The 10,321-nt window shown below is 41.0% G+C and overlaps 1 long non-coding RNA gene across 1 annotated transcript; it reads left to right on the top strand.

Annotated features, from left to right (window-relative positions):
- Positions 1–331: 331 nt before the first annotated feature.
- On the top strand, positions 332–5,259 carry LOC122093623. The gene is made up of 3 exons (XR_006144506.1): positions 332–590; positions 676–995; positions 4,977–5,259. It is a non-coding gene; the product is annotated as an uncharacterized LOC122093623 (long non-coding RNA).
- The last annotated feature ends 5,062 nt before the right edge of the window (positions 5,260–10,321 follow it).

The following is a 10,321-nucleotide window of genomic DNA, read 5'->3' as shown; positions in this document are numbered from 1 at the left end:
TTCCTACCCTTATTCTTTCCCACTATTATAATGGATCTCATAAACCAGGCAAAAATCTAACCGACTGTCTTTAACTGCCACTTTTATTAACAAGAATTAATTCTTGGAGATGACCAAAATCATTGTGGTGTGGATTTTTGTATTCTAGAAATCATTTTGTATCTAAATATATATATATATATATTTTTTTTTGAAGAATTTGACAGTGAGGTTTGCTTTTTCATAATTTATATTGGCCTACCATTCCTTGGGTTTTGTCATTCAGTTGTAAATCCCCACTGTTCATTAGTTGTAGGTCAATCAACATAAATTTCCTTATGGAATTCTAGTATTCTTTGATTTAGATTGAGACTAATGTGGAAATTAGAAAACTATCTGCAGCTGAAAGCGAAATACTTCTGCTTGCTTTTTTGGGATCCATAAAAGGGCTCTTAGAATTGGTAATTTATTTCATGTAATATGTTCTTGCAGTGCCTCTGCTCTTCATTGCAACTATAGCTACTTTCTATGGAGGTTATTATGCCAAGAAAGGTGTCAAAATTATTAAGGGAATAGTTGTAGTTGAGTTCTATAAAAATGCAAATGGGAAGGTAAGTTCTTAGTTAGATGTGACAATAAATGTAATCCACATTAGTCTGAAAGTGTCTCTTATTGTCAACTTTCCTCTTTGTTTAGGTGAAGGTTGTGAAATTGAAGGATGGGAGGGTACTGGATGCTGACATTGTTATTGTTGTTGTTGGTGTTGGGGAAGACCCTTACCACATTGCTCCAAGGACAAATTGAGGAAGAGAAAGGTGGAATTATGATTTGTGTGGTCCTCATATCCTTTTAAACTTGCACTGTCTAATTACGTTGTAGGCAATTTCTTCAGTGCCATCCACATTCACTGCCCTATCTCAACCACCATAACCATAATTAACATGTTTAACCACCCAATTTACTAGGATTGCAGCTGGTGATTGACGTGATGGAATTCTTTTCTTTCCTATCAAGAGGTATGTTAAAATTTCTCAAGTCTTTAAATAAAGGAACTGTCTAAATGACAATTCTATAGGTATATTTAGAAGTTTACACCTTTCAATTTCCAAAAAATTCTTTAAACTAGAGGTATGAAAGGGTTCTCAAAAATAATTTGAAAGTGTATCAAACAACTTAGGGTTCTTTATCACTCCAATTCTACTTTAATGATTATCGAAAAACAGAAAAATGTGCTTTTGATGCAACCAATTGAAGCTTATCTCTAAAGGTGGTGACTACTCTGGTCTCATTGCAAAAATGGGGTCCCAATCTAATAGAACAGAGGAAATGCTTCTTGCTGAACTTGAATCAATAGGATCAATTGATGGTGAATTTGAAATTTCACACTTCTAGTAGCTGGTAGCTGGAGAAGATCTTGATAATTTCTACTGTCAAAAGATTAGGTTATGCTAATCAAGCTCTAGCATGAAATAGGTTTATTGATTTCACACGGCCTTCAATGGAGAAATAAAGAAAGAGACTATGAGAAGACATAGGGACTGTCTTGGGACTACGAACAGACCCATTAATAGTATCTGCTGTTAAGATAGGAATTTCAATTTCTATCAAGACCCTAAACCTAAACCCTAGGCTATGTTGCTGCGATAAATCCCATTTCTTTTAAGTACATTGGATATGGGTTGCAGTTCAATCTAATGAACACTTCGTGTTTACTTGATGTTGAGTTTTGGTTATACCCAAAAACCATTGGTACCATTTGGTTATGTGATTCGATTGATCTTCTTAGATGGTTTGGTCATGTTAAGCTTCTCACTCTGGTTTTCGACTCTTAGCAGTACCTATTTTCTTCTGTACATGTTCCCCCCTCCTTTCTGATTCACATGTAACTTACCACTCTAACTCCTTTGGTTTCTTTACTTCTTGGTTATGATATATTATGAAGAATCTGGTAATTCCAAAAGAAATGAGGGACAATTTGAATCCTCCACTATATGATCTCTAGCATTTGAAATTGAAAAAGAGAAAACCAGCAGCGGGGATATATGAAGAATTTCTTAATAGCTTGTTGATATACCCGAACCCTAAAACTTCCTATTTAATGTTCAGGTGCGACACCGGAGGACACCAGTACCAGTGAGTACTGGGTTGCATCCGTATTTTTCTGAGGAAGGAAGGGCGACCCCACTTGCACCTGCTACCCATGCTTAAGTAATTGGAAAGGATTCTGGACCCGAAGGGAAAGGTCAGTTGAACCTCACACACACTAAAAACCCTGGAGAAGGCCCCACTCAGACAGAGGAGAGATCTTAATACAAGTGACCAGTTCAGCCTTCATCGGCTGATGGTCATCGATGGTTGGAACATGTCACACCTCATTCACACAGAACTGGACCGGTGATCGGGTTAACTCTGGTTAACCCAAACCTACCAGGATCATCTAATACAGTAGCCCACCACAACATATCCACATCAAGATAAGGGTTCAAAAGTTCAGCAGAAGACTTAAATTACCTGTAAATATCCTCAATATACTTGATACCCAAATTGTAGTATATAGCTAAGTACATGTGGGCCCGCAGACATGATATTTACACAAAGAATAACAATTTACGTATCAAGTACACAAAAGGGGAGGTCATCAAAAGAATCAAAAAGCAAAATCCTGCACGGTGTCATTACTGCGGTCCCGCAGCACAATCCTCGCACATGCAATCAGCACCGTGCTCATACTCCTCAGGGAGCCACCAATCCTCATCAGAAAACTCACCTGTGGGGCCTGACTCTTGATCTGCAGGCTGGTGACTTGCAAAATCATCTAAAAGAGGTGCGCACGTGGGATGAACTCACTAGCTCAGTAAGTGAAAAGAAAGATCACACAACAATCACATCCATATGCACTATATGCTATGTAATTCATTTTAAATCTTATCCACCTAAACAACCTTACTAAGTCTTTGGTTTTTGTGCTACTTACAACCACAGTGCGCGTATGCCCCGGGGTACGAGCCGCGAACTCCATCCCGTGATACGCCCATAGGGTTGTCAGAGAAGGCCCACCGTGAATACTCAGAAAAGTAAAGCATGTCGACTACCGGCTCTCAACATAAAAGTAAATGACAGAAAAGTAAATGTGCTGACTTCAGCAATTTAAAAGTAGTACGATTGGCCCTCTTAAATATACCACTGAGGTTGCCGACTGTCCTAATGATCAGTCGGGCGTATTTCTAACCGCCACAGTGATCCGATAACCGCGACCACTGCTTCCCCCCAAGTGATAACCCAACACCTCAATCCCTGTTGGGAAGGGTCGTAGCACAGGGAATGAAAATCCTAAACCGCATGCTCCTATATGACAAAGTACGATTGCATAGTGTCATCGCGTCCCATACCACGAGTCACCAATGCACTCGTTTTCAAGCCGACTACAGTGTCTAGTCTAATAATGCATCATGCACAGTAATCCAACCATTCATCACATAAGCACATCAATCATTTAGCATTGAGAATGTAAAACACAACACATATCATAATCATTTGTTTATAATGCACAAGCAATTGCGTGCGAATGGCATATGAGGATGACTAATCTACACATAATTTGCATGACGACATGGCTAGTCTAGATACAATTGAATGATGCAAAACAAGCCTTAAAATAAAGTCAAATGTCCTCTCCCCACTTATTTGTTGGGTACAAAAGCTCACGTTCGGTACGGGTGAGATCCGACGTGAGAAACGTAAATTCTAGTAGAACCTATTATAAGCGAATGGGGTTAGCATTTCACCACCTTGGGGTCAAAACTAACAGGATTTGATGTTCAAATCATGTTTAAAATCATAAAAGAGGGTTGCCCGACCGTTTTGGGCCCATTCGGGCTCAAAAATCTGACTTGGGGGCCAACAGGTGGGCCAGACAGCCCACCTGTCATCGCCCACCGGTCTTCACAGGTGGGTCGAAATAGCTCGCTGATTGAACCGGTTGGCCCCGTTAGGCCCCGAAACCATCAACTATCTACCATCATCTAGAAATCGAGATGAGGAGATTTTGTGTGCTTTTATGGAATGCTTGTATCATAATGCATATGTGGATGAGTTTTATCATTTTGCATATTATTAATATATTATTCTGTATGTAAAGTGTTGATGTGGCATGAGAATGTGGATAATGATTGTGTATGTGTGTGTGTGTGTGTGTGACTGGGATGTAGGGTGGCTTGTGGTGGGTGCCTATGGCACTGTATGCCCTGGGTGTGTGTGCATGTGTATGTGGAGACTAGGGTGTAGGGTGGCCAACGGTTGGAGCCGATGGCATTGCATGCTCAGGGTGAGTGTGTGTGTGTGTGTGTGACTGGGGTGCAGGGTGGCCAACTGTTGGTGCGGACGACACTGCATGCTCAGGGTGTGTGTGTGTGAGTGAGTGTGATTGAATTGTATTGTGGCATATTAGAATGCATTGGGCTAGGATAACCACTCTGGTGCTACAACCCTTGCCAATAGGGGTTTACGTATTGGCTAATCCTCTCGTCCGATGGTCCGTGGTTGGGGATGATTTTCGATGACTGAGGTGCACAGATGCCAGCGTCGTGGCAGACCCTCACGCGATGTTTGATTCGGTGTTGGGTATACCCTACATGCGATGTTGGATTCGATGTAGTGGTATTATGGGAGGATTATTAATAGAGGTTTGCCAGGTAATGATGTGGTTCCAGAACCGGCACGCTCCTGACCCGCAACTAGTATCCCTTGGGACTGATAACGTACATTCATGATTGGGGATAACACCTATGTTGCAGTAGCACTTATACCCCCTTTGGACTTAGAAATTGTTGCTTAGAATTGCTTGATAATAAATGGATCATGTTATTGCATTCATATTGATGTGGTCGGGCATGAATATTTATACTATTGTATTTTCTTGAATTGTCATAATTGTTTGTGCGTCTTACCCCTTCACTGGGCTTCGTGGAAGCTCATCCCCCGTTGTTGCCCCTTTTTAGATGTTGATTCAGGAAATCCTTTGGAAACTGTGATCGAGGTTCCAGCTCTCCATAGAGGTGACCTTTGGGATGAGGAGCTGGTTGCGCACGAGGATGGATGTGTGTGCAATGATTATGCATTTGGAGCACACTGAGGATGGGAGTATCATCTTCTATTTTTGATTCCTTTTGTACTTAATAGATGTAGCCCTATAGGGGTATAACTGTAATTATGATCCAGATGTGAACATTCTTTTTGTGTAAATATGGTAAATATCAATAGAATTCATTAGTTGATATATTTATTATAAGTATGTGATTTTAGAATTCATTTCATAATCTTATAAATTTAAAGTACTGCATCGTGGATCCTGGATGGATTGTGGATATGTGTGTGTATCCATGTCGCCAGCCTTCAGGTGAGTGGAGGTGGGGTGTGATACTTGTTGTTGAGATCTCACCTAAAGGCTTTATTTCTGTCAATGGAGTGAATGACTTTACCATGGGATTGTGCAGGTATTAAAATTCTCTTCCTTTGTTTCTTTTATTCCCCAACTAACTTGTCTGGAACTCATCACAGAAAAATTGTTTGAGGTTATATATTTTACATGTTGTTTTGTGTTCTAACCCTTTGTTTTCTTTCTTGCAATATATGAAGAGCATGGATCATCCTCCACTATGAATCTTAGTAATCTTAGATTGATCCAACAAGAACTGACCAAGTTATAATGATTTCTTGATATATTATATGTAAATTTAGCCTATGATTTTAGTGGTTTCAAAAAAAATATATTGGGGTAATGCAGGCTGATGTTTTCAAAATCATGTTGATAAATTTTATATAATTTTTTAGAATAAGTTGTGGAAAGTGGTTCACTATATAGGGTCTTGGGCATTTTAGCATTAAGGTTGGGGTGAGGATTTCAAACAATTTGTAATGCGAGGTTTGAGAATTTTTATTGCCAAGATAAATGAGCAGAATTTCGGTGCTTGGCACAGACTCCCTAACTTTATTTTATTGATTGAAAAAAAAAACAGGTAAAGAAAATAGACTAGATTTTATTTTTCTGAGCAGGAATCTTGAACTCTAGTCATTTTTAGTCATGGAATTTTTTTTACTCTTGAAGAAGCACGTCTCCTACTGGCAGTACCCTATTTTTGGGTAATTTTTTGCAGACTTGATTTTTGGAAATCAGTCTGAATCTGACCATTAGATTTAGTTAATTTTCTAGGGCCTTATGGCCCTCACTTGGAAGGTCCTTCAACTCAATTTGGAGGCAATCTTCCTCTTGGATTGACTACAATTTTAAATCACCCAAAAAAGAAGCATGTGAGACTGATGCAGATCTGTAGCAAGAAAGGTACTTTAAAAAGTGCCAACAAACGCAACTGTTTCTTTTATTTTGGCTGCTTCTTATTGGCTGAAAACTATCCAAAGACATATAATTCAACCTTTGTTGCTTTTAGGAAAGCATTGCAAGGGTTAGATGATATTATGAATAAAACTTGGCTTTTACTACATTCATTCTGTGAGATCCAGATATTTGTGAGATGCAGTACTTGTGGTGAAATACCTTCAAGGGTAGGTGGGACTCCAGTCATATCTGTTTCTTATTCATTCTTCTCCTCCATTAATATTCAAGTAAGTGTTCTATTTATAGTCTTTAAATTTATTAAAACTCTTCAATTTTTTATCAATGCACCTCGGATGACGTCATGGCCACATTTGAGACGATTATTGTAACATATAACTTGCATGGAGATTACCAGATTCCTAATGGTTATGGGCATGAAAAGCCAAAGAAGCTTTTAAGGTAACTTTTGTTCTCTTAACTTTTTTATTTTGAATTCCTATTTCTGGGTCCAGAAAAGTGAAAGACAAAATCCTGCAGTTCTGGCTTGTGGGTTCTCCAACCTAGATAGTACGTGGATCTTCCATGGGCTTCTGCTTAGGTGGTGCATATAGCAAGATTTGAATGTTTCGTGGTTCCCTTAATAGTAAAAATTGTCACACCCCGCCTCCACTCACCTGAAGGCTGGCGACATGCACACGTGTCCACAATCCATCTAGGATCCAGGATGCAGTACTTTAAGTTCATAAGATTATGAAATGAATTCTAAAATCACATACTTATAATATAAACAAATTATATCAACTGGTGACTTCTATTGATATTTACCATATTTACATAAAAAGAATGTTTTCACATCTTGATCATAATTACAGTTATGCCCCCATAGGGCTACATCTGTTAAGTACAAAAAGAATAAAAAATAGAAAATGATACTCCCATCCTCAGCGTGCTCCAAATGCACAATTATCGCACACACATCCATCCTCGTGCGCAACCAACTCCTCATCCCAGAGGTCACCTCCGTAGAGAGCTGGGACCTCGATCACAGTTTCCAAAGGATTTCCTGGATCAACATCTATAAAGGGGCAAAAACAGGGGGTGAGCTTCCACGAAGCCCAGTGAGGGGTAACACACACAAGCATTCATGACAATTCAAGAAAATGCAATAGTATAAATATTCATGCCCAACCACATCAATATGAATGCAATTATATGAGTGCAATGACATGATCCATTTATTATCAAGCAATTCTAAGTAACAATTTCTACGTCCAAAGGGCGTATAAGTGCTATTGCAACGTAAGTGTTATTGTAATACCCTACTTCTTAAACCCGGTCTGATTAGACGATTGACCCGGTTTAACCATGCAGGACCCGAATCGGAGAGAGTTAAAGCGGGTTCGTTATGGACAATGATGGCAAGGGTGACCTTAAACACCGGCTGGCTCGATAAGTCCGAGCCAGTGCCAGAAGAGACGTGTGTACCCAAGCCGTGTACATGCACCTATCATAAGGCCATGTATGGATAAAGCAGATATGTAGCCATACATTAAGGCGCATACGTATATTACATCTTATGCCAAGAGTGAGATTCGTGCCGAGGGCCGAAATCTGTCAAAATCTCACTTGTTGGCCAAGTTTGGCCTCAGGTGGGCGGACAGGTGGGCGCATCCACCCACCTGAGTGACCCACCCATGTAAATTACATAGTTATTTACGAAGTATATATAGCATTTATGTTTTTCTTTTCTTTTCTCATTTATGACACTCGGACGTTGGTGAGGAGTAAAGAGGAGAGAGAAAAGAAAGGAAAGAAGAAGAGAAGAGAAGGAAGAGGAAGAAGAGATGGATTTCAGCGGCGCCGAGGCTTGATCTTCCCATTCCGACGCCGGAAGATTGATCTCCAACACTAGATCTACGTTTAGAGGTGAACAAAGGCTGGGTTTCCTTAAACTTTCACCATACCCAAGTAAAACCCTTGATTTGGGTAGGGTTTCTTGAGGTCTTATAAATCCCCCTTGAAATGATGAATCTAAGGTTTAATAGATGATTTATGTGTTGATTTTGATGGATTTGAAGAAGTATTTACAAGGTTGGAGAAGCATTGTGGATTTGAAGTGATTTTGGGGTTTTGAAGGAGTTCTTGAGAAAAGAAGATAAGATGGCTTTCCATACCTTAAATCTAACCTAGATCTAGGTTAGAACCATCTTATGAGACATTGAATGAGTGAAGAATGGATTTGAAAAAGCCCCATTTGAATCCCCAAAGGTTGGGAAAAGTTTGGGAAGAAACAGCAGTTTCCCACCAAGACCGGTGGGCCATTTGGCTCGCCTGTGGGTACCCGCCTGAGAGAGCAGGACCCTAGGGCCCAACCGGCGGGCCCAATCGATGGGCCGACCGACGGGCCACCCTGCTTGCCGGTCTTAGCAGGGCCCTCGAGCGTAATCGGTGGGTCAGACCAATGGGCCGATCGATGGACCAACCTACCTGTCGGTCCAGACTGGTGGGTTTGACTGGTGGGTCAGATAGCCCACCTGTCTGACCCACCCGAGAGGCTCCAAACGTGATTTTTATGTCCGATTGGACCCAAATCGGACGTATGACCTTCTTTTAGGATTCTAAACATGATCTTGTTAGTGGATCGTGTTAATCTTGATTCTAAAATGGTGAAATTCTAACCCCGCTCACTCATGATAGGTTCACCAAATCTCACGCTTCTCGCACCGGATCTCACCCGTACCGAGTATGAGTCCTGGTACACTACAGGTAAGTGGGGAGAGGACATTTTGCCTTGTTTCAAGGCATTGTTTGGCATTCATTTAATCATATCTAGTCAAGCCATGTCATCATGAAAATGCTATGTAGATTAGTCATCCTCACATTGTTATGCATAGGTGTTGTGTTTATTTTCTAAATGCCAAGTGATGATATGCTTATGTGATAAATGTTGACATCATTGTGCATGATGCATTGATAGACTAGATGCCGTAGTCGGCTTGAAAACGAGTGCATTGGTGGCCCGTGGTATGGGACGCGATGGCACTATGCAATCGTACTATTGTCATATAGGAGCATGCGGTTTAGGATTATCATCTTCCCGTGCTACGACCCTTCCCAACAGGGGTTAAGGTGTTGGGTTACCATTTGGGGGGAAGCATTGGTGCGGTTGTCGGGTCACTGTGGCCGTTAGACATTACGCCCGGCTGGTCATTAGGACAGTCGACAACCTCAGTGGTATATTCAAGAGGGCCAATCGTACTGCTTTTAAATTGTTGGAGTCAGTACCTTTAAATTCTGTCATTTATTTTATGTTGAGAGCCGATGGTCGGCATGTTTTTACTTTTTCAAGTACTCACGGTGGGCCTTCTTCGACAACCCTATAGGCTTATCGCGGGATGGAGTTCGCGGCTTGTACCCGGAGTATACGTGCACAGTGGTTGTAGTAGTACTAAACCAAAGACTTAGTAATGTTGCCTAGGTGGATGTGATTAAAAGTGTATTGCATAACATATAGTGCATATGGTTGTGAATTGTTGTATGGACTGCTGTGTGGTCCATCTTTCCACTTACTGAGCTAGTGAGCTCATCCCACGTGTGCACCTCTTTTAGATGATTTTACAGGTCATCAACCAGATGAGCACGGGGTGGGTCCCACAGTTGAGTTCCCTGAAGAGGATTGGTGGGTCCCTGAGGAGTTAGAGCACCGCACTGATTGCTCGTACGAGAGTTGTGCTGTGGGACCGCAGTTCTGATACCGAGCCGAGCTCCACTTTTGATGCCGAGCTGGGCTCTACCTTGTGATGCCGAGCTGGGCTCAAGCTTTGATACCGAGCTGAGCTCTAAGCTTTGATACCGAGCCGAGCTGTACACTCTGATTTTTGATGATTCCTTTTGTGTACTTGATATGTGAATTGTACTCTTATTGTGTAAATATCATGCCTTCGGGCCCATATGTATTTAACTATTGTATCACAATTGGGGTATCAAGTATTATGGGAATTTTCACAGGTA

The sequence above is a fragment of the Macadamia integrifolia genome, chromosome 11 (genome assembly GCF_013358625.1).
Source record: "Macadamia integrifolia cultivar HAES 741 chromosome 11, SCU_Mint_v3, whole genome shotgun sequence".
Taxonomy (NCBI): Eukaryota; Viridiplantae; Streptophyta; class Magnoliopsida; order Proteales; family Proteaceae; genus Macadamia; species Macadamia integrifolia.
This window is presented reverse-complemented; position numbering and strand designations above follow the sequence as displayed.